Source organism: Chiloscyllium punctatum, chromosome 8, assembly GCF_047496795.1.
Source record: "Chiloscyllium punctatum isolate Juve2018m chromosome 8, sChiPun1.3, whole genome shotgun sequence".
Lineage (NCBI taxonomy): Eukaryota > Metazoa > Chordata > Chondrichthyes > Orectolobiformes > Hemiscylliidae > Chiloscyllium > Chiloscyllium punctatum.
The window spans coordinates 124810829-124833677 of NC_092746.1; the positions used below are offsets into that span (position 1 = coordinate 124810829).

General features: G+C 43.6%; 1 protein-coding gene across 8 annotated transcripts in view; it reads left to right on the plus strand.

The window, feature by feature from the left end:
• The first annotated feature begins 7045 nt into the window (after nt 1–7045).
• Nucleotides 7046–22849, plus strand: part of LOC140480880 (uncharacterized) — a 284964-nt gene continuing 269160 nt past the window's right edge. For 7 of the 8 annotated variants that reach the window (XR_011961423.1, XR_011961422.1, XM_072576428.1 and 4 more), the window contains exons 1-2: nt 7046–7427; nt 16421–16520. The gene's annotated coding sequence lies outside the window, so the exon portion shown is untranslated. The remainder of the gene's footprint in view (nt 7428–16420; nt 16521–22849) is intronic. The other variant, XM_072576427.1, reaches the window with a different exon arrangement.

Sequence of the window (22849 nt, forward strand, 5' to 3'; positions counted from 1 at the left end):
GACTCTGTCCGTAGGGGCATACAACACAGTCAGAGGATTGCTTATATGTTTAGTTAACTTTAAATTTGTACTGTATGTGATATTTGTTGTAAGTATCATATGTTAATTGTTGTCAAGCTCTTGGGAATCAGATCACTGGGAAGTAACAGGGGAGTTACAAACAAATTACCCAAAACTGTTTGATTTGCTATGATAATTGGTTGATTAACTGGTAAGTGTTTTGTGTTCAGCAGTATCTCAAACACCCAGACAGAGCTAGGATATAGAGGCCAAATGGGTCATGTGAAGGCCAGGTGAAGTAGGCATAGGGAACAACAGGATCACGATCTGTGCCGACTCAATCAGTTGAGAGAATGGGAGCTGGTTCGAGTAGAATTCCCTAGAAGGGAACACCAGCTTATTTCATGTTTCAAAATTGTGGTCAGTCGTCAATCAGCGACCTTCAAAAATGGGTAGCACAGACCAAGAACGAGAATAATTTTTTTTCCAACCAATGGTACATTTAAACTTGATAGAATAATTTGCTTAGAAGAATGTCTTCTGAAAAGAGGATACAGATAGAAAGGGAGGATGAGGCAGTGGCTGTAGGGGAATATTTTAAACTGGTGGCTGCTTTAATTGTGGTCAGCTCGGTCACTGGGCTAAAACTTTCCCATCATGACAGCCGCCTAGGAAACATGGTGGCCTGAGGGCTATAACAACACACAAGTCCAGGTTCACACCAGACCTCAGGCAAATTTTACAGTTTAGAATCAGTGGGGAAATACCTATGAGGAAAATTGGGAGGGAGAGCAATGTGGCCAGGACCAAGTGTACCTTACTTCTCGTGACTTTCTTGGCCCAGTCCTGTGCAGTTACTGCCTTGTATATCTACATAGGGAATTAAAGAACCCATTTTAGACACAACTGCAGGGGGAAAGAAAGTTTCCTTTTTGGTTGATATCGGTACCACATTTTTAGTCCATAAGACCATAAGACATAGGAGTGGAAGTAAGGCCATTTGGCCCATCAAGTCCACTCCGCCATTCAATCATGGCTGATGCGCATTTCAGCTCCACTTGCCAGCGTTCTCCCCGTAGCCCTTAATTCCTCTAGACAACAAGAACCTATCAGTCTTAACAAAGGACTTTGCAAACAGGATTCAAAGTATAACAAGACACATATCTGTGGTGGGACTCTCGGAGACTTCACAAACAAAGTCATTCTCAGAGTGATTAGATGTCCAGGTTGGAGACTTTAAGGACATGGACATCTTCTTACTATCAAAGGATACTCCTGGTAACTTATGCAGTCAGGATTTGCTCTGTAAGATGTAGGCTATCATTAATTGCTCTGAAGAGGGGATAGAGGTTCAGTTCCAACCAACAGATGTGGTTTATTCCCGCACCAAGTTGCAACATCCCCTATTCTATATGCCTGGCAATGTTATGGTACCCACACAAGCAAGACCCTCAAAGACTTTGTGGGATCCCTCTATTGCATCTTCCAAGCAGGCTCCAACTATCAAAAGGATCAGCATTTGGGACACTGGCATTCCAGATTTCATTGTACAGCCTTTTACGATGGCACTGGCACTGACTGGGAGAATCGTGCTTTTTATAAGCAATTTCCACAAAATTATATTTTGTAAATTCAGACTTTCCTGATGGGTCCAGAGGGTGTTGCTGCAGCAGTCATCCTGCTCACCCAGGCACAAGAACTATTGGGAATGTCCAATAGTGCATCCCACCACATGCTGGTCATTGCAGAAGGATGGGTGCCCCAAGATCTAGGGCTAATATCTTGGAGGATGAAACACTTAGAAGATGACAAATGATGGTAAATGCAAAAATACACTCGCATGCAGTATAAACAAGGACAAGGGGTTGGTCTACTCTTCCACGAGCTCCTTTGCTTTGAGGGTATGTTTGAGATGTGGGATGTTGAGTTTTGTCTTAAAAATGCGTTGCTGGAAAAGCGCAGCATATCAGGCAGCATCAAAGGCGAAGGAGAATCGACATTGTGGGCATAAGCCCTTCTTCAGGAATGAGGAGGGTGTGCCAAGCAGGCTAAGATAAAAGGTAGGGAGGAGGGACTTGGGGGAGGGGCGTTGGGAATGCAATAGGTGGAAGGAGGTTAAGGTGAGGGTGATAGGCCGGAAAGGGGGTGGGGGCGGAGAGGTCGGGAAGAAGATTGTAAGTCAAGAAGGTGGTGCGGAGTCTGAGGGTTGGGACTGAGAAAAAGTGGGGGGAGGGGAAATGAGGAAGCTGGAGAAATCCGCATTCATCCCCTGTGGCTGGAGGGTTCCTAGGTGGAAGATGAGTCACTCTTCCTCCAAGCGTCGTGTTGCCATGGTCTGGTGATGGAGGAGGCCAAGGACCTGCATGTCCTTGGTGGAGTGGGCGGGGGAGTTAAAGTGTTCAGCAACAGGGCGGTTGAGTTGGTTGGTGCAGGTGTCCCAGAGATGTTCGCTGAAACGCTCTGCAAGTAGGCGGCCTGTCTCCCCAATGTATAGGAGGCCACATCGGGTGCAGCAGATGCAGTAAATGATGTGTATGGAGGTGCAGGTGAACTTCTGATGGATATTTAAGGACCCTGGAGTGAAGTGAGTTTTGTCCTCAAATTCCTCAGCCAGAACTTGAGAACCTGCTAAACCAGGTCCTTAAAAATCTGTGGGCCAGTCACCCTGATCTTGTTGGGTGAATGTTAATGGCACAACCCCACAAACTTACTCGCAACCCCTCAGAGCTGTTACCAAGGAGACCGCCGTATTCTCTTTCTTCCGCAGCCACTCAAGGGATTGCACTGATATGCCCTTGTTGGATCAGTGAGTCATAATACCAACAAAAAGCCCCTACAACACACCAATTCCAATAGAAGGTGGTGATTTGTCCAAGACCTCTAGGCTATCAATGAGTCAGTCTTTCCCAATCCAGCCACTATTCTTACTAGTATCCCTATTGGGTCCCTCTACTACATGGTCATTGATCACTGCTCCGCCTTTTTCTCCATAACCATATATGTGGACTTCCAGTTCTTTTTTGTATTCAGGTATGAAGGATCTCAATACACACAGACATGGCTCCCACAGGGCTGAATAATACATGAGCCCAAGGTGTTAAAAGCCAGGAACCAGCATGGATAGAAACTTGACTATCTGGCAGAAGGCAGACAGTAGGGATAAAAGGGTCCTTCTCAGGATGGAAGCTGGTGACAAGTGGTGTTCAACAAGGGTCAGTGTTGGGACCACAACATTTCACTTCATACATAAATGACCTGGGTGAAGGAACGGAGGGCATTCTGGCTAAGCTTGCAGATGATTCAAAGATAGGTGGAGGGGCAGGTAGTATTGAGGAGGGAGTAGGCAGCAGAAAGATTTAGATAGGTTAGGAGAGTGGGCAAAGAAGTCATAGATGAAATGTGTGGGCAAATGTGAAATCATGCACTTTGGTAAAAAGCAAAGAGGCATGGACTATTTTTTTAAACAGGAAGAAAATTCAGAAATCTGAAATGCAAAGATACTTGGTAGCCCTAGTCCAGGTTTCTCTTCAGCTAAACTTGTAGACTGACTCTGTAGTTAGGAAGGCAAATACAATATTATCATTAATTTCGAGAGGACTAGATTATAAAAGCAAGGGTGTACATCTAAGGCTTTAAAAACATAGAACAGTCCAGCACAGCACAGGCCCTTGATGTTGTGCCAGCCTTCTATTCTACTCTAAGATCACACTAATCTACATATTCTTCATTGTACAATCTTCCATGTGCCCATTGAAGAGTTGCTTAGATGTTCCTAATGTATCGAATTCAACCTCACTGCTGGCAGTGCATTCCATGCACCCACCACTCTGAGTAAAGAACCTACCTTTGACATCTCCCCTAAACCTTCCTCCAATTATGCCCACTCATGATAGAAATTTCTGCCATGCGAGAAAGTCTCTGGCTATCCACTCCATCTACGCTTCTCAACATCTTGTACACCTCTATCAAGTCACTTCTCATCCTTCTTTGTTCCAATGAGAAAAGCCCTAGCTCCCTCAACGTTTATTCATAAGACATGCCCTCCAGTCCAGGCAGAATCCTGGTAAAATCTCCTATGCACCCTCTCTAAAGCTTCCACTCCTTTCCTCTAATGGAGCGACCAGAACTGAATAGAATATTCCAAATGTGGTCGAACCAGGACTCTACAGAACTGCAGCATAACCTCGTGGTTCTAAAACTCAATCCCCTTGCTAATGAAAGCCAACACACCATACACACTCCTAGCAACCCTATCAACCTAGGGGGCAAATTTGAGGGATCTATGGATATGGACTCCAAGATTCCTCTGTTCCTCCACACAGCCAAGAATCCTGCCTTCAATCCTGTAATCAGCATTCAAATTCAACCTTCCAAAGTGAATGACTTCAAACTTTTCCAGGTTGAAGTCCATCTGCCACTTATCAGTCCAGCTCTGCATTCTGTAATGTCTCGTTGTAACCTACAACAGCCCTCTACATTCCACTAACTTTCATGTCATCGGCAAACTTACTAATCCACATCCGAACCACTTATAAAAATATCACAAACAGCAGAGGTCCCAGAACACCACTGATTACCGCACTCAGGTTGAATACTTTCCATCTACCACCACCCTCTATCTTCCAGCCAATTCTATATCCAGACAGACAGGTTTCCCTGTATTCACGTGTGCTTACTTTCTGGATGAGCTTACCATGGGGAACCTTATTAAACACATTACTAAAATCCATGCACACCCCATCCACTGCTCTACCTTCAATGTGTTTTGTCACATCCTCAAGGAATTCAACAAGGTTTGTGAAGGCTATGGTCAGACCACATTTAGAGTACTGTGAGCAATGATGAGTAGACTTGATGGGCCAAATGATCTAATTTCTGCTCCAATGTCTTATGGCTACACCGAGAGTCCCCCAATATTTTCCAAGTGCCTAAAAGAAAGACTTGGAACACATTGTTACATGCAGCCTCAACCCTTGCACAGTACACAGACAACCTTCTACTTGTCTCACCCAGTAAACAGGCTTGCAAGACAGTAACTCAGCTGGTAACAAAGCCACGGATTGATCTCAATGAGACCCTTACGCACAACCCAGATTTATTTTGTGGATGGATCAGCTTTGAGGGAGGAACATGGCAAATGCAGCACCAGCTACGCTGTTGTTACACATCACTCCACTGGTAAAGCTGCAACATTACTAAATACTCTTTCTGCACACCAGGCGGAGCTGTTTGCTCTGACCCGCACTTGCATTTTGGCCAGGGGATGAACCGTCAACGTTTAAACCGTTTCACGGTATGCATTTGGGGTGACCCATGATTGTGGACAGATTTGGAAATTCCAAGAGTATCTGACCTCTGCTGGCTCCAGAATCAAGAATGCTGAACAGTTTGACAACCTTTGATGTACCATACGATGTCACCAGAAAATCCCAACTATTAAGTGCCAAGCACACAAAGGTCACCAAGATGAAGTTGGGCAATGGAGGGCTGCTGTCTCAGATACAGCTTTCCACATGTCCGTTTGCATAATTAAATGCACTAAATCCATTGATTCGCAGCCTGCAATTCATGATGTGCTGGCCTTCCAATCATAGGCCAGTACTGAGGAGGTGGGCACAAGATCATTGTATTAAAACACCTGGGGGAGTGTGGGTGCACTGTGATGGCCGTGTGGCACCCAGATCTTTGCTTCCTTGGATTGCTTGCAGTGTTCATACATGTGGGCAAAGGGAGGACAGCAGACTATATTTCTAAAACATGGTATGCGCCAGGTATTTCAGCAGTTACAAAATAAATTAATGAAAAACATGTTGTCTGTCAACCCTCAAATCCTGAAAAAGACAGGAAAAGTACAGGTTGCCTCCCATCCAAATCCAACAGGACCATTTGTAAATTTGCAAATGGATTTTTATTGAATCACCCTCATGTATGGGATTTAAGTATGTATTAGTAATTATAATTGTATTTTCTAAGTGGATTGAAGCATTTCCATGTAAAAATAATGATGCTAGTACCATTGCTAAATACCTATTAAAAGAAATTATCTCACAATTTGACATACCTGTACAGCTTTCAAGTGATAATGGATCACATTTTACTGGGACAGTTAGGAAAGTTAATCAACATTTTCATTGTGGTGATCATCCACAGTCAGCTGGACTCGGAGAGATATAATACTGAAAAACAAACTAGCAAATCTTTGTCCAAAACTGGACTCAAAAGAATTGAACTGTTATCCATAGCATTAATAGTAATGCGGTTAGCTAGAAATGGAACAACTGGAATATCATGACAAGTAATCATTATGGGATGCCCATTTTACCAATTCATCAGTGTCCCTCTGATGTCACTCAGCATTATCCTCACAATTCATTATTCTCTCAAGCTTTTTGCTTCTGGACTCAATATCAAGTTTAATAATTTTAGGGCCTGAGCACCTTATCCCATGTCCTTACCCATCTCCATAAGTCTTATCATCACTTGGACTGCTAATGGTCCCCACTAACGGATACTGATTTCCTCAAGCTGACCTTTACCCAGTCCTTCATCCACCCAACTGGTTTCTCCATCTTTCCCTGGGCTCCATCTCCACCAATCATTTACTCCAACCATCTCAAGCATATATACCAACCTTTACCCAGATACAATCTACAATTCTGAAGAAGTTCACTGAACATTAACCCTGCTTTCTCTCCAAGATGTGGCCACACCTTCTGAGTTCTGCCAACAATTTCTGTTTGAGTCGTTTTTTGGATTGTACACTCCCGCACAGGCGCACTGAGAGGACCGACCTCCGGCACGTGACCATCAGTGAAGTAATGGCGCCGACAGGAGACCATTAGCGGGCGCAGGGGCAGTGAGGTAAGGGCGCCGGCCTCCGGCAGGTGACCGTTAGCAGTGCGCAGGCGCAGTGAGGGGAGAGTGCTGGCCTCTGGCACGTAACAGCGGGGCGCAGGCGCAGTGAGGGGAGGGTGCTGGCTTCTGGCAGGTGACAGTTCGCGGGCGCAGGCGCAGTGAGGGGAGGGTGCTGGCTTCTGGCAGGTGACAGTTCGCGGGTGCAGGTGCAGGTGCAGGCGCAGGCGCAGTGAGGGGAGAGTGCCGGTTGTCGGTTGGCTGGAGCGCGCGAAGTTCTGCGGCAGGTGGCAGTTTGGCGCCTTTTTAACTCGGATTTCGGGTGATGGTCGTCGGAATGTTGACGGGAGAGCAGAAAATGGGCGGGGTGGGGTAATGAGATATAGGATGAGAAAGAAAGGAAAGAAAATACGGGGGTGGCTGAGGGGGACTTTATACTAATCGACCGAGGGTTCGGGTTCGGGAGCGGAGAGTCAAAAAGAGAAGCGTGTGTGGGAAAGTTGAAAAATCACGGCCTACACGAAGAGAAAGGAGGGAGAGAACTGGACAAAACGTGAAAAAGCCCAGGAATGATGGTATGAATGTGGAGGTCACTCAATTTTATACACTTTATCTTAAAACATTTGGAAAGAGATACCATATTGTGCATTACTGGATAAAGATGCATTAGAGAAGTTATGAACGTGACACGTGGAGCCTGGACAGAGATCAGGTTGGAGGAAATACTCACAAGGAAGAATGGAATTAAAATTGGAATTTAGCCTGGTTTCCTCCCAATTAATGAGGAAAGCACAGGACTGTTTCAGTGCCTTCAACCAAAAGGTGTCTATACTTATGAGGAGACGTCCCTGCCATAACTTGAGCATTAGATTCGGTAACCCAGCAACATCAGGTTGTAGTCCAGTAGGTTTATTTGAAATCACAAGCTTTGAGTGTAGCTCTTGCGTCAGGCAAAGTAGGAGAGAAAGATGCAGCCATAGAATTTATTGGCAGAGAGAGCAAAACATCATACAAATAGGGTGAATGGAGTGTCGGACAGGCTGAGTAATACACCTCTGCAGGTGATCTAAAGTATCAGATGTATGAGTAAAGTGTCAACAGCTGAATAGCAAGTGAAGGGATGATCTATAATTTGATTAATTGAGGCACCAAAAATTGGTGTCGTCTGACCTCTGACCTTGTCCATCCCAGTCCAACGGCACCTCCACATCGCAGTATGTCATGTTTCATTGAGTCAGACAGTACAGAAACATACCCTTTTGTTCAACTCATCCATGTCAGGTTTCTTAAACTGAGCTAGTCCCATTTACTTGTACTTGTACCTGCTAACCCTTGCTTATTCATGTACCTGTCCAAATGTCTTTTAAATGATATAAGTGTACTTGCATCTGCCACTCCCTCTGACAGTTCATTCCATAAATGAACCACCCTCAGTGTGAAAATGTTGCCCCTCAGTTCCCTTTTAAATCTTTTCCCTCCTACCCTAAAACGATGCCCCCAGTTTTTAAGTGGGAATAGACCTTTGACATTCACCTTACACGAGCAGAATGGGACTATTTGGAGCTGTCCTTTTGGCTGTAAACTGTTTTGGCGCTCATTACTTTGGCGCTGAGCTGTTTTGGTGCCAATACATATAGATAACCATCGTGTGAAAATTTTGGTTTGTGTTTCTTGCTTAGAATGTTTTCAGCCATTTCTGGTATGGGCTCTATAAGAAAGTAGAAAGAAAATTGTATTACAGTTTTCCAGTGTGAAGACAGAAGGGCTTAAGTATCATCAAGGCAGTAGATGACTATTAACAATTGTTAAATGAGAAAATGATAACAAAACGAGATTTGAATTTACAGTGGGTCATTATAGCTTTGACTGTCAACTCATGCTAGTTGAGAAAATTACATTGAGTTGTTAGTCTTCCTCTCTTCTTACCGAACAAGACTTGTTTTTTCTGAATTGGCAACAAAACAGCTCAGCGCCAAAGTAATGAGCGCCAAAACATACCCGACCCTATGTGAGACCCTCATGATTTTGTAAAGTTCTACAAAGTCACTGCTCAATCTCTTATGCTCCAGGAAAGAAAGTCCCAGCCCAAACTTGAATGAATTTTTTTTTGAAGAGGTAACAAAGTGGATTGACGAGGGCAGCGCAGTAAACATGATTTATGTGGTCTTCACTATGGTGTTCGACAAAGTTCTTCATGGGAGACTGGTTAGCAAGGTTAGATCACATGGAATACAGGAAGAACTAGTTATTTGGAAACAGAACTGATTCAGAAGTAGATGACAGAGGATGGTGCTGGAGTGCCACATGGATTAATGCTGAGTCTACTGCTTTTCATCATTTATATAAATGATTTGGATGTGAACATAGGAGGTGTAGGTAGTAAGTTTGCAGATGTCGCCAAAATTGAAGGTGTAGCGGATAGCAAAGGTGAGCTCAGAGTACAACATGATCTTGATCAGATGGGCCAATGGGCCAAGGAGTGGCAAGTGGAGTTTAATTTAGATAAATGTGGGGTGCTGCATTTTGGAAAAGCAAATTAGAGTGATATTTACACACTCGAGTGTGGTGCTGGAGAAGCATAGCAGGTCAGGCAGCATCCGAGGAGCAAGAGTATCAACGTTTCAGGCATAAGCAACTTCCTAATGAAGGGCTTATGCCTGAAGCATCGATTCTCCTGCTCCTTGGATGCTGCCTCAACTGTTGTGCTTCTCCAGCACCACACTCTAGACTCTGATCTCCAGCATCTGCAGTCTTCACTTTCTTCTAGGACTTATACACTTAATGGTAAGATCCTGGGGAGTATTGCTGAAGAAAGAGGCCTTGGAGTGTAGGTTCATAGTTCCTTGAAAGCGGAGTTGCAGGTAGATAGGATAGTGAAGAAGGCTTTTGGTATGCTTTCCTTTATTGGTCAGAGATTTGAGTATAGGAGTTGGGAGGTCATGTTGCGGCTTCACAGGAAGGATATTGTGAAGCTTGAAAGGGTTCAGAAAAGATGTGCAAGGATGTTACCAGGGTTGGAGGATTTGAGCTATAGGCAGAGGCTGAATAGGCTGGGCCTGTTTTCCTTGGAGTGTTGGAGGCTGAGGAGTGACATTATAGAGCTTTATAAAAATTATGTGGGGTATGGACAGGATAAATAGACAACTCTTTTCCCTCGGGTGGGGCTGTCCAGAGCAAGAAGGCATTGGTTTAGGGTGAGAGGAGAAAGATATAAAAGGGACTTTAGGGGCAATATTTTCACACACAGGGTGGTGCATGTATGGAATGAGCTGCCAGTGGAAGTGGTGGAACCTGGCACAATTACAGCATTTAAAAGGAATCTGGATGGATATATGAACAAGAAGGGTTTAGAGGGATATGGGCCAAGTAATGGCCAATGGGAGGAGATTAGGTTAGGATGTTAATAAGTTTGGAGAAGATTTGTAGGTCAGGTTGAGGTTCTAGATGTAAGTTTGCTCACTGAGCTGGAAGGTTAGTTTTCAAGCATTTCGTGACCACACTAGGTAATATCATCAGTGAGCCTCTGGTGAAGCTCTGGTGTTGTGGTCTGCTTTCTATTTTTGTGTTTAGGTTTCCTTGGGGTGGTGATGTTATTTCTTGTGTTGGTGATATCACTTCCTGTTCTTTTTCTCAGAGGATGATAGATGGGATCCAAATTGATGTGTTTGTTGATCGAGTTGCAGTTGGAATGCATTGCTTCTAGGAATTCTCATGTGTACCTCTGTTTGGCTTGTCCTATGATAGATGTGTCACCTCAGTCAAAGTGGTGTCCTTCCTCATTTGTATGTAAGGATACTAATTATAGTGAATCATATCTTTTTGTGGCTAGTTGATCATCATGTATCCTATCAGCTAGTTTTCTGCCTGTCTGTCCAACGTACTGTTTGTTACAGTTCATGCAAGGTGTTCGTTTTGCTTGTTTTGCTTGTTGGCTGTATAGGGTCTTTAAGTTCAGTAGCTGCTGTTCTAGTATGTTGGTGGAATTGTGGGCTACCATGATGCCAAGAGATCTGAGTAGACTGGCAGTCATTTGAGATGTCCTTGATGTAGGGGACAGTAACTAGAGTTTCTGGATAAAGTGGATCGAGTTTCTATCTCTATCCTTACATACAGATGAGGAAGGACACCACTTTGACTGAGACAACACATCCCTCCTTGGACAAGCCAAACAGAGGCATTCCGACTCTATCATCAAACACATCATTTTGATCAATTTGAATCTATGATCAATTTGAATCCCATCTATTACCCTCTGAGAAAAAAAAACAGGGAATGACATCACCAGCACGGGGAATAACATCACTGCAGGGAATGACACCACCAACCTAAGGAAACCTCAACACAAAAAGAAAGTGGACCATAACACCAGTGATTCACTGGAAGCTCACTGATGGTGTTACCTCATATGGTGTTGAAACATTTGCAAAGGAACCTTCCACCTCAGTGAACAAACATACATCCATTAGGTTAGGATATCTGGTCGGTTTGGATGAGTTGGACCGAAGGGTTTGTTTCCGTGCTGCACATCTCTATGACTTTCCTTAACTCAGAACCTCCAGTCCTAGTAACATTCTCGTAAATCTTTGCTGTACTGTTCCCAATTTAATAATTTCTTTCTATTGCAGGGCGACCAGAACTGTACCCAGTACTCTAAAGTGGTCTCACCGACCTCATGTAGAGGCCGCACCGTAATGTCCAAACTCCTACATTCAGTACTCTGACCAGTGAAGGCAAATAGGCCAAACCCTTTCTTCACCACCCTGTCTACCTCTGGTGCTGCTTTCAAGGAACAATGTACTTGACCCCTAGGGCACTCTTTTTGACAAGACTCCCCAAGGTCTTACCTGACCTGTAAAACTATAACATCCAAACTCTGATACTCAGTGCTATGATGAATGAAGGCAAGTGTGCCAAATTCCTCCTCCTCCTCCACTCTGTCTATCTATGGCACCGCTTTTTAAGGAAAAATGTACCTGAAACCTCTAGGTCTCTGTTCAACAATACTCCCCAGGATTCTACCATTATCTGTGTAAGCCCATGGAGTTAAGCTAAATTTCCTGTAACAAAAACTGCTGAAATGTTGCACAGATTTGTCTGATGAAAGATCCTGCATTGGTTTAGGATATGTGAGCATACAGTTTAAATGACTGATTTTCAGGTTGGGCATTGTTCTGTTCCTGGAGGCAGTCGCAGAGATCACGAGGTTACATATTTGGGCAGTTGCTTTACCTGAAACACTACTCGGGTAATGTCTCCCACCCATCCTCTTCCTCTAACTTAAAAGTTACATGCATTGGTTGGTAAGGTGACAAGTGTTTTCTTTTGTTTCCTTTTTTTTCAGCAGTCTATTTGGGAATTTAGAATAGTGAGAATGGAGTTTAGGACAGTTGAATGTTCTTCCTGTCGTATGTGGGAGGTAAGGGTCACCTCTAGTGTCCCTGCTGACCTTATTTGTGGGAAGTGCAACCAACTCCAGCTCCTTGAGAACCGCTTTAGGGAATGGGAGCTGGATGAACTTTGGATCATTTGGGAAACGGAGGGGATTATTAAGAGGAGTTACAGGGAGGTAGTTACTCCATAGCCACGTGAAGGTAGATGGGTTACCATCAGGGGTGGGAAAAGGAACCGGCAGGCAATGCAGGGGTCTGCTGTGGTGGTTCCCCTCAACACCAAGTATACTCACCAGGGGTAATCAATCAATGGGGCACAGGTCTCTGGCACAGAGTCTGTCCCTTTCGCTCAGAAGGGAAGAGGGAAAAGGAGCAGACCTTTAGTCAATGGGGACTCCATAATTAGGGGGACAGATAGGGGATTTTGTGGGAATGAGAGAGACTTACATCCCAGGTGCCAGGGTTCGTGTTTTCGGGATCCTTGATGGGGAGGGGGAGCAGCCCCAAGTCGTGGTCTGCGTAGGCCTCAATGACAGGAAGAAAGGTGGGGACCTAAGTCAGAAATTCAGAGAGCTAGGATGCAAACCTGAATTGTAGTTCCAATGTACAGGAGGTTGAGGGTAGTGAGGTCAGGGGTAGGTTTACAAGGTCACGAGAGGGCACCAGCAATCGGGGCGTTAATTTGAAATGTGTGTACTTCAATGCCAAAAGGATCTGGAATAAGGTGGATGAACTTGCAGAAAGGGTTGCTACCAGATTTCCATGTTGTGGCCATTTCAGAGACTTGGCTGGAAGTGGGACAGGAATGGTCGTTGTAGATTCCAGGATTTAAATGTTTCAGAAAGAACAGAAGATGTAAAAAGGGGTGCGGGTGGTGGCATTGTTAATCAAAGGTAGCATTACAGCAGCTGAGATAACATTTGAGGACTCTTCCACTGAGGTAGTTTGGGCTGAGGTTAGAAACAGGAAAGGAGAGGTCACCCTATTGTGGGTTTGCTATCTGCCTCAGAATTGTTCCAGGGATGTAGAGGAAAGGATAGCAAAGATGATTCTTGATAGGAGCAAGTAACAGGGGAGTTGTTATCAGGACTTTTAACTTCCCTAACATTGACTGGGAATACTGTAGTTAAAGCAGTTTAGATGGGTCAGTTTTTATTCAATGTGTGCAGGAGAGTTTTCTGACACAATATGTAAACAGGCCAAGAAGGGGCAATGCCATATTGGATTTAGTACTGGGGATTGAACCCGGTGAGTGTTAGATTTGGGGTAGGTGAGACTATGGCGATAGTGACCGTAATTCAGTTATATTTATAATAGCAGTGGGCAGGGATAGGTATATACTGCAGGGAAAGAGGTATATGATGCAATTAGGCAAGATTTAAGGTGCATAGGATGGGGAAGGAAACTGTAGGGGATGGACGCACTTGAAATTTGGAGCTTATTCAAGGAATAGCTACTGCAGGTAGCTATTCTGATAAGTACATACCTGTCAGGCAGGGAGTTAGTTATTGTGAGAGGCAGCCATGGTTTACTAAAGAAGTTGAAGCTCTTGTCAAGAGGAAGAAGAAGGCTTATGTGAGGATGAGGCGTGAAGACTCAGTTAGTGGGCTTGAGAGTTATAAGTTATAAGTTCGCCAGAAAAGATCTAAAGAGAGGGCTAAGAAGAGCCAGATGGGGACATGAGAAGTTGTCTGCGGATAGGATTGAAGAAAAACCTAAGGCCTTCAAAAGGTATATCAGAAATAAAAGAATGACTTGGGTAAGATTAGGGCCAATCAAAGATATTAGTGGGAAATTATGTGTAGAATCTGAGGACATAGGGGAAGCATGTAATGAATACTTTGTGTCAGTATTCACATTGGAAACGGGCAATGTTGGTGAGAATATGGAGATACAGGCTACAAGATTAGATGGGATTGTGGCTGACGAAGAGGTTTTAGCAATTTTGAAAGATATGGAAATAGATAAGACCTCTGGGCCGGATGGGATTAATCCTCCGATTCTCTGGGAAGCTAGGAAGGAGATTGCAGAGCCTTTGGCTTTGATCTTTGTCATCATTGTCGACAAGAGTAGCACCAGAAGACTAGATGTTGTTCCCTTGTTTAAGAAGGAGTCGGGATAACCCTGATAATTATAGGCCAGTGAGCCTTACTTCAGTTGTTGGAAAAGGTTATAGGAAATAGGGTTTATAATCATCTGGAAAGGAATAATTTGATTGGAGATGCCACCATGGAGCATTGCACAACACCAGGGTTCCAATTCGATTCCAGCCTCTGGCAACTGTCTGTGTGGAGTTTGCATGTTCTCCCTGTGTCTGCGTGGGTTTCCTCTGGGTGCTCCGGTTTCCTCCCACATTCCAAAGATGTGCAGGTCGGGTAAATTGGCCATGCTAAATTGCCCACAGTATTAGGTGCATTAGTCAGAGGGAAATGGGTTTGCGTTGGTTACTCTGTGGAGGGTCAGTGTGGACTTGTTGGGCCGAAGGGTCTGTTTCCACACTGTAGGAAATCTAATCTAATCTAATAAGATGGTCAACACAGTTTTGTGAAGGGTAGGTTATGCCTAACTAACCTTTTTTTTGAGTTATTTGAGAAGGTGATAAAACTGATGGATGAAGCTAAAGCAGTTGATGTGGTGCATATGGCCTTCAATAAGGTGTTTGATAAGGTTCCACGCAGTATGCTATTACCCAAAATATGGAGTTTCGGGATTGAAGGTGATTTAGCTAATTGAATCAGAAATTGTCTAGCTGAAAGAAGACAGGGTGATGGTTGATGGGAAATGGTCATCCTGGAGCTCAGTTACTGTTTTGGGACCATTGTCATCTTTAGAAATGATCTGGATGTGGGCATAGAAGGATGGATTAGTAAATTTGCAGTTGACACTATAAGGTAGGCACAGTTTCAGATAGTGCCAAAGGATATTGTGGATTACAGAGGGACATAGATAAGATGCAGAGCTGTGCTGAGAAGTGTCAACTGGAGTTTAATGTAGAAAAGCGTGAGGTAGTTCACTTCGGAAAAAATAACAGGAATGCAGAGGACTGGGCTAATGGTAAAATTCTTGGCAGTGCAGATGAACAGCGAAATCTCGGTGTCCAGGTGCATAAATGCCTGAAAGTTGCCACCCAGGTTGATAGGGTTGTTAAGAAGGCATATGGTGTGTTGGCGTTTATTGGTAGGAGGATTGAGTTTCAGAGCCATGAGGTCATGCTTCAGGTGTACAAGGCACTGGTAAGGCTGCCCCTGGAGTATTGCGTACAGTTCTGGTCACTGCATTTTAGGATGGATGTGGAAGCTTTGGAAAGGGTTCAGAAAAAAATTTACTAGGATGTTGCCTGGTATGGAAGGAAGGTCTTATGAGGAAAGGCTGAGGAACTGAGACTGTGTTCTCATTGATTAGATTAGATTAGATTACTTACAGTGTGGAAACAGGCCCTTCGGCCCAACAAGTCCACACCGCCCCGCCGAAGCGTAACCCACCCATACCCCTACATCTACATCTACCCCTACCTAACATTACGGGCAATTTAGCTTAGCCAATTCACCTGACCGGCACATTTTTTGGAGTGTGGGAGGAAACCGGAGCACCCGGAGGAAACCCACGCAGACACGGGGAGAACGTGCAAACTCCACACAGTCAGTCGCCTGAGGCGGGAATTGAACCCGGATCTCCGGCGCTGTGAGGCAGCAGTGCTAACCACTGTGCTACCGTGCCGCCCACATTGGCGAGAAGAAAGTTGAGAGGTGATTTAATCGAAACGTATGACATAATCAGAGGGTTCGATAGGGTGGACAGTGAGAGCCTTTTTCCTCTGATGGTGAAGGCTAACACGAGGGGAATTAGCTTTAAATTGTGGGGTGATGGATTTAGGACAGATATCAGGGGTAGTTTCTTTACTTAGAGTAGTAGGGGTGTGGAACGGGGGCCTGCCTGCAACAGTAATAGACTCACTGACGTTAAGAGCATTTAAATAGGCATTGGGCGTACATATGGATAATAATGAGAAGGTGTAGTTGGATGGGCATCAGGTTAATTTCACAGGTTCGCGCAACATTGAAAGCTGAAGAGCCTGTACTGCTCTTTAACGTTCTCTGTTGTGTTCACACTACACAAATGCCAGGCAATGACTGTCTCTTACAAGAGAAAATCTAACCATTACCCCATTTAATTCAAAGGCATTACCATCACTGAATCTCGGATTATCAACACCCCAAGGGTCACTATTGACCAGAAACTGAACTGGACTTCCTATAGCAATACAAGAGCGGGTTATAGGTAAGGAACCATCTCCTGACTCCCCAAAGCCTGTGCATCATCGACAAGGCATATGTCACGTGTGTGATGAAATACTCATTTGCCTGGATGAGTGCACCTCCAACAACACAAACATCACATCCGCATCTTTGCGAAAGCATTATCCGTTGGCCCTAAATGATGTCCACATTCCATAAGCAGTCTGTTTGGTTCGTACCACATCCACAATTTCCACCTTCAACAATCAGTAGCAGCAGTGTTTACCATCTACAAGATTCGTTACAATTCATCAAGGCACCTAACAAAGCTACCTTGTTTTTTCTTTTATTCATTCACTTGGATGACCGCATCACTGGCTCAGCAACATTTATTGCACGTTCCTAATTGCCCAGAGGACAGTTAAGAGTGAGTCACACTGCTGAGGGTCTGGAGTCACATGTAGGCCAGACCAGATAAGGATGACAATTTCCTTCCTTAAAGGGTATTGGTAAAACAGATGGGTTTTTATGACAGTTGGCAATGGATTCATGGTTATCTTTAGATTTTTTTTTAATACCAGATATTTATTGAATTCAAATTCTAACTGTTTTGGCGGGATTCAAGCCTGGATCCCCAGAACATTTATCTGGATCTCTGGATTAACGGTCCAGTAATAAAGTACTAGGCCGTTGCTTCCCCTCTGGAGACTTGATCTCCAAGGCAAATAAGGATGGGCAGTAAATGCTGGCCAGCCAGTAATGCTCATGTGCCATGAGTAAACATAAAAAAAGGATGCAGTTATTTTGGGTATGTTCACTGAGCTGTGAATTTGATTTGCAGATGTTTCATGCCCATTCTAGGTGACATTCTGTGTTTTGGAGCCTCCTATGAAGCACTGCTGTACTGTGTTGGTTGGAATTTATTTGGTTTGGTTCCCACTGCTTCTGATTGCCAGTTCTGGTTTTTTGTTGCAGTGGTTGGTATATTGGGTCTAGGTCGATCTGTTTATTGATGGATGAGTGTCAATGTTCTAGGAATTCTGTGGCTGTCCTCTGTTTGTCATGTCCTAATATTGTTGTATCTTTATTACAAACCTTGAATTAAAATAAGGATTTTGTCAAAGCATCAGAATTGCTTAGCTTGAGTCCAGCCACAATGTCTGTGCCTACAGATAATGTATGCAAATACAGGAAGAGTCCTTTATCCAAAATCTAAAAAGCATCAAAATTCAGAGCTTTTTCATGAAGTTTTTTCTCCATAATAGGGTTATTTGACGTGCAAACTGTTAACCCAACTCCATACCTACTCAACCCACCTCACACAGATATGATGTGGCAGTTTGGCCCAGCACTGGCAGGCATCAATTCTGTCTCAGGGCTCCTAGTACTCACAGGTGCATCTGCTGTTAGGTAAGATTTTTAAAATTTCACCATTAAACTGTCACTTATTCCGCAATCTGAAAAATTGCGGAAACTAGCTTTCCCTAAGGGCTTCAGATAAAGGATTGTGTACCTGAACCAGGCACTATAACAAAAGTTAATTGAATTTTCCTACATGACACACATCGCATAGTTATGGGAGCTAACATAAGGACTTTAGCATCCTCATTGAAGGTCATCAGTATATCTTGTTGCATCACCTCGGGAGGTTATGGCCTAGTGGTATTGTCACTGGACTATTAATTTGGGGACCCAGGTAATGTTCTGGTCGCCTGTGTTTGAATTCTGTCACAGCAGTTGGTGAAATTTGAGTTCAATTAACAAAAACTGGAATTAAGAATCTAATGATGACTGCAAATCCACATTGTCGGTTGTTGGAAAAACCCATCATTTTTCTGGAGTCAATCCCAGTTTCGGAACATCATTGCAGGGGTTCCCTAGGGTAGTGTCCTAGACCCAACCATCTTATACTTTTTACCAGTGACCTTCCATCAACCAGAGTCAGAAGTTTGGATGTTTGGTAATGAATGCACAGTATTCAACACTACTCAACTTCTCGGCTACCAAAGTAACCTATATTCATATATAATAAGACCTAGACAATATCCATGTTTGGCCTGTCAAGTAGCAAGCCACATTCATGCCACACGTTTCAGGCAATGACCATCCCTTGGGGCGGCACAGTGGTTAGCACTGCTGCCTCACAACACTAGGGACCCAGGTTTGATTTCAACCTTGGGTGACTGTCTGTGTGGAGTTTGCACATTCTTCCCATGTCGGCGTGGGTTTCGTCCGGGTGCTCCGGTTTCCTCCCACAGTCTAAAGACGTGCAAGTCAGGTGAATTGGCCAGTCTAAATTGCCCACAGTGTTAGGTGCTTTAGTTAGAGGGAAATGGGTCTGGGTGGGTTTCTCTTTGGAGGGTCGGTGTGGACTTGTTTCCACACTGTAGAGAATCTAATCTAATCTAAACCACTTTACCTTGACTTTTAATGCATTACAGTTGTTGAATTGACCTTCTAGTGATTACCTTTTGACCAGAAACTGAACTGACCTGCTACATAAATACTTGGCTGCAAGATCAGGTCAGAGGCTGAGGATACTACGGCAAGTCACTCATGCCCTGTTGCTAGAGGCTATCTACTATTTACATGGCACAAGTCAGGAGGATAATGGAATACTTTCAACTTGTCTGGTTGAATGTAGCTTAAACACCACTTTCAGCAGCTTGATGCTATCCAGGGTAAAGCATCCTGCTTTATTCACACACCCATCTATCACCTTCTACATTTACTCTTCTCAGCACTGATACAGTGAGAGTAATTTGTACCATCTATGAAATGTATTGTCACTCACTTTGACGGTGTAGTCTAGGAGTGGTGGTCTTCACTTGGAATGACGTTCTTGTCCTGCTGTGGAGGTCTCATCCTGTCATGGATGTCTTTGGCAGCTTCTGGGTATTTCAGCAGCCTCACGTGAAGGTTTAGTCCCAGCACAGAGGTCTTCTGTTGGTGTGGATGTTTCGTCCTAGCTACAGAGGCAGCATCTGGGTCTTCCAACGGTCTGGCACAAAGGTCTTGTCTCGCTGTGGTCTTGGTCTGGCTTAGCAGTGTCAGCCCAGCCCTGGATGGCAGTTTTGGCATGTTTTTCCAGTGTACTCTTCTCTCAGGCGTTGTTAATTGAGCTGTGATTAACTTTTACTTTTTTTTTTCCTTATTTATGACTTCTGTTGTTAATTTAGGTGTGGTGTGGCGACTTATAAAACTTATCACTATATTTGTTTTGTAAAAATACACATGACAATAAATTGGTATTTTATTCACTAAGGATCCTTCAAAACACCTTCCACATCCTTGATCACCTCAAAACTCAAGGGCAGCAGGGGAAAGGCACACCACCCCTTCAAGCCCCATACTATTTAGAATTGAAACTATATTGTTATCCCTTCATTAGGGCCGGGTCAAATTCTGGAACTCCCTTGCAAAAGCATGGTGTTACTACACCACAAGCATTGCATTAGGGTTGAAGAAGGAGCTCACCACTACCTACTCCAAGGGAAATCAGGATGGCTTGTGGCCTGTAAATGAACAAAAATGTACTCCATACTCTTGCAGTAAAGAGGAATATTGAATTTATTTCCTGTTTTCTCAATGCATAGATTGATTGCTCCCTTACAGAAAAGATGGTATGGATTTGATAAAGATGATAGGCGGCACAGTGGCTCAGTGGTTAGCACTGCTGCTTTACAGCGCCAGAGACCCGGGTTCAGTTCCCACCTCTGGCAACTGTCTGTGTGGAGTTTGCATGTTCTCCCTGTGTCTGCGTGGGTTTTCTCTGGGTGCTCTGGTTTCCTCCCACCGTCCAAAGATGTGCAGGTTAGGTGAATTGGCCATGCTAAATTACCCGTAGTGTTAGGTACATTAGTCAGGGGTGAACGTAGTAGAATGGGTCTGGGTGAGTTGCTCTTCAGAGGATCGGTGTGGATTTGTTGGGGCTAAGGGCCTGTTTCCACACTGTAGGGAATCTAATCTAATATTGAAAATCATAAGTGGTCTTCCCAGAGTACATTGGAAGAAATTGCTCCCATTGCTAAAAAGATTGAGAACAGGCAATTAAGCTAGAGATAATTTGATAAATAGCATATTTACTAAGGAGAGTGCACTGCTTAGTGTGTGGTGAAAATAGATTTAAAAGAAAATTGAATAAATGACTAAGTTCAAGACCTGACATAGGAGGAAGTGTGTCAAATTTCTGAGGCAGTAGGATTAATTCTGGGAAGGATGAGACTGGTGCAAACTGCAAAGGCTACATCTTAATCAGACTGACTGATATCCCCACAGGGAAATTTGCAAGAGCAGTTGGAGTTGGTTTAAATTAGCTTGTCAGGGGAATGGGAGCCTGTGGGGTAACCCAAATTGTAAGAGAGTTAAGCTGGAAACAGAAAGGAGAAAAGCTGCAAAGGAGATTAGAGTTAGGAGAAACAAAGCTGAACATTGTGTGTCTTGAATGAGGAAAGGTGTCAAAAAGACAAATGCATTCAGCATTCACAAGGTTGATGATTTAAAGGTACAAACAGAAATAAATGGTTATGATATAATTGTTATTGCAGAAACATGGTTGTAAGTCGTATTGGTAGTATGGGCTTGGCATAAATCAGCAGATGAGAGAAGGTTGTGGCATGTGTAACAATGTAATCAAAGAAACCTAGTGTGCAGAAAGAGGCTATTTGGCCCATTGAGTCTGCAGTGACAAAAAATATGCCACAATGGGCCCACTTTCCAGAATGATATGACATTTCAAGTGCTGATCCAAGTATTTCATAGACATTGAGGTTTCCTGCCTCAACTATCCTCCCCAGCAATGCATTTGAGGTCACCATCGATTGAAAGGGATGGAAATTTGTTTGGATGTATTTTATCTGGTACATGAAACTTAAAGATGTTTTTTGGATGCAACCACAGCTTTAAGTGAAACAACTTTGAATGGATCAGGTTCCCAGAAGAATCAGTGATAGAACCAGTGTTTGGACATTTCTCATTGAGAAAAATTTACATGTGATCATACTTGTTGAAATGCATGTGTGCAAATATGCATTACTAACTGCTGAAGTGAATTGCATAACGAAATACATAATTAATTATAAAATACAATATGGCTAATCTTGTTCCTCTGTTCGAGAAAGAAAATGGAGATAATTCAAGAAACTACAGACCGGTGAGTCTCTCATCAGTTGGGAAGCTATTGGAGAGAATTCTTAGGGATAGGATTTATATGCATTTGGCCTAATTAGAGGGACCCAGCATGGCTTGTGTCGGGCAATAGCACCTCCTCCAAGATAATCCTCAGCAATGACACCCCTCAAGGGTGCGTTCTCAGTCTCATACTGTGGTCCCTGTACAGCCTATGTCACAAAATTCCAAACAAATGCCATCTATAAGTTTTCTGATGATACTATTGTGACAGGCTGGATATCAAACAACTATGACTCAGAATGATTGATATCATGATCCAAATGATAAAATCTCTCTCAATGTTGGTAAAACAAAGGACTGATCACTGACTTCAGGAAGAAAGGAGGAGAACCCGTCCCTTTCTACATTAACTGAGCTGAGATGGAGACATTTGAGAGCATCACGTTCCGAGAAGTGATGTGAACCAACAATCTGTCCTGGATTTCCCATGTAGATGTGACAGTCACAAAGGTATAACAATGCCTCTCCTTCCTCAGATGGCTTAGGAAATTTCCTATGTCCATAGGACCCTCACCAACTTCTACAGTTGCACCACAGGAAGCATTCTATCTAGATGAATAATGGCCTGATATGGCAACTGCGCTGCCCAGGACCCTAAGAAACTAAAGAATGTATGCACAGCCCAGACCATCATGGAAGCCAATCTTTCATCCATGTACTCCATTTTCCAACCCCAGTAATGTTCTCTTCCAATCTCTTCTGTCAGGCAGAAGAAAATTTTAAAGGTTCAAGAACAGTTTTCTTGCTGTTATTAGACTGTTGAATTGACTTCTCTAACTTCAATTAATGCCAATCTTGTTAATGTTAATCTTGCTTTATGCACCTCCTGTGCATCTGTAACTTTGTATGCCTCAGCAACCTTTGATCTGTATGTCGTTGTTTCCTATGATATGCCTGTACTTGTTGCAAAATAAAACTTTTCACTGTACTTAGATACATGTGACTATAATAGATTAAATAAAATCTAACTAACCTGATTGAACACTTTTGTCACCTCCTTGAAAGATTCTATGAGGCAAGAGCAATGGATATTGTCTACGTGAACTTTAGTAAGGCTTTTGACAGGCTCCCTCATGTAGGCTCATTTAGAAGATTGAGGAGCATGGGATCCATGGTAACTTGCCAACGTGGATTCAGAATTGGTGTTCTACAGGGATCCATATTAGGACTTTGGCTGTTTGT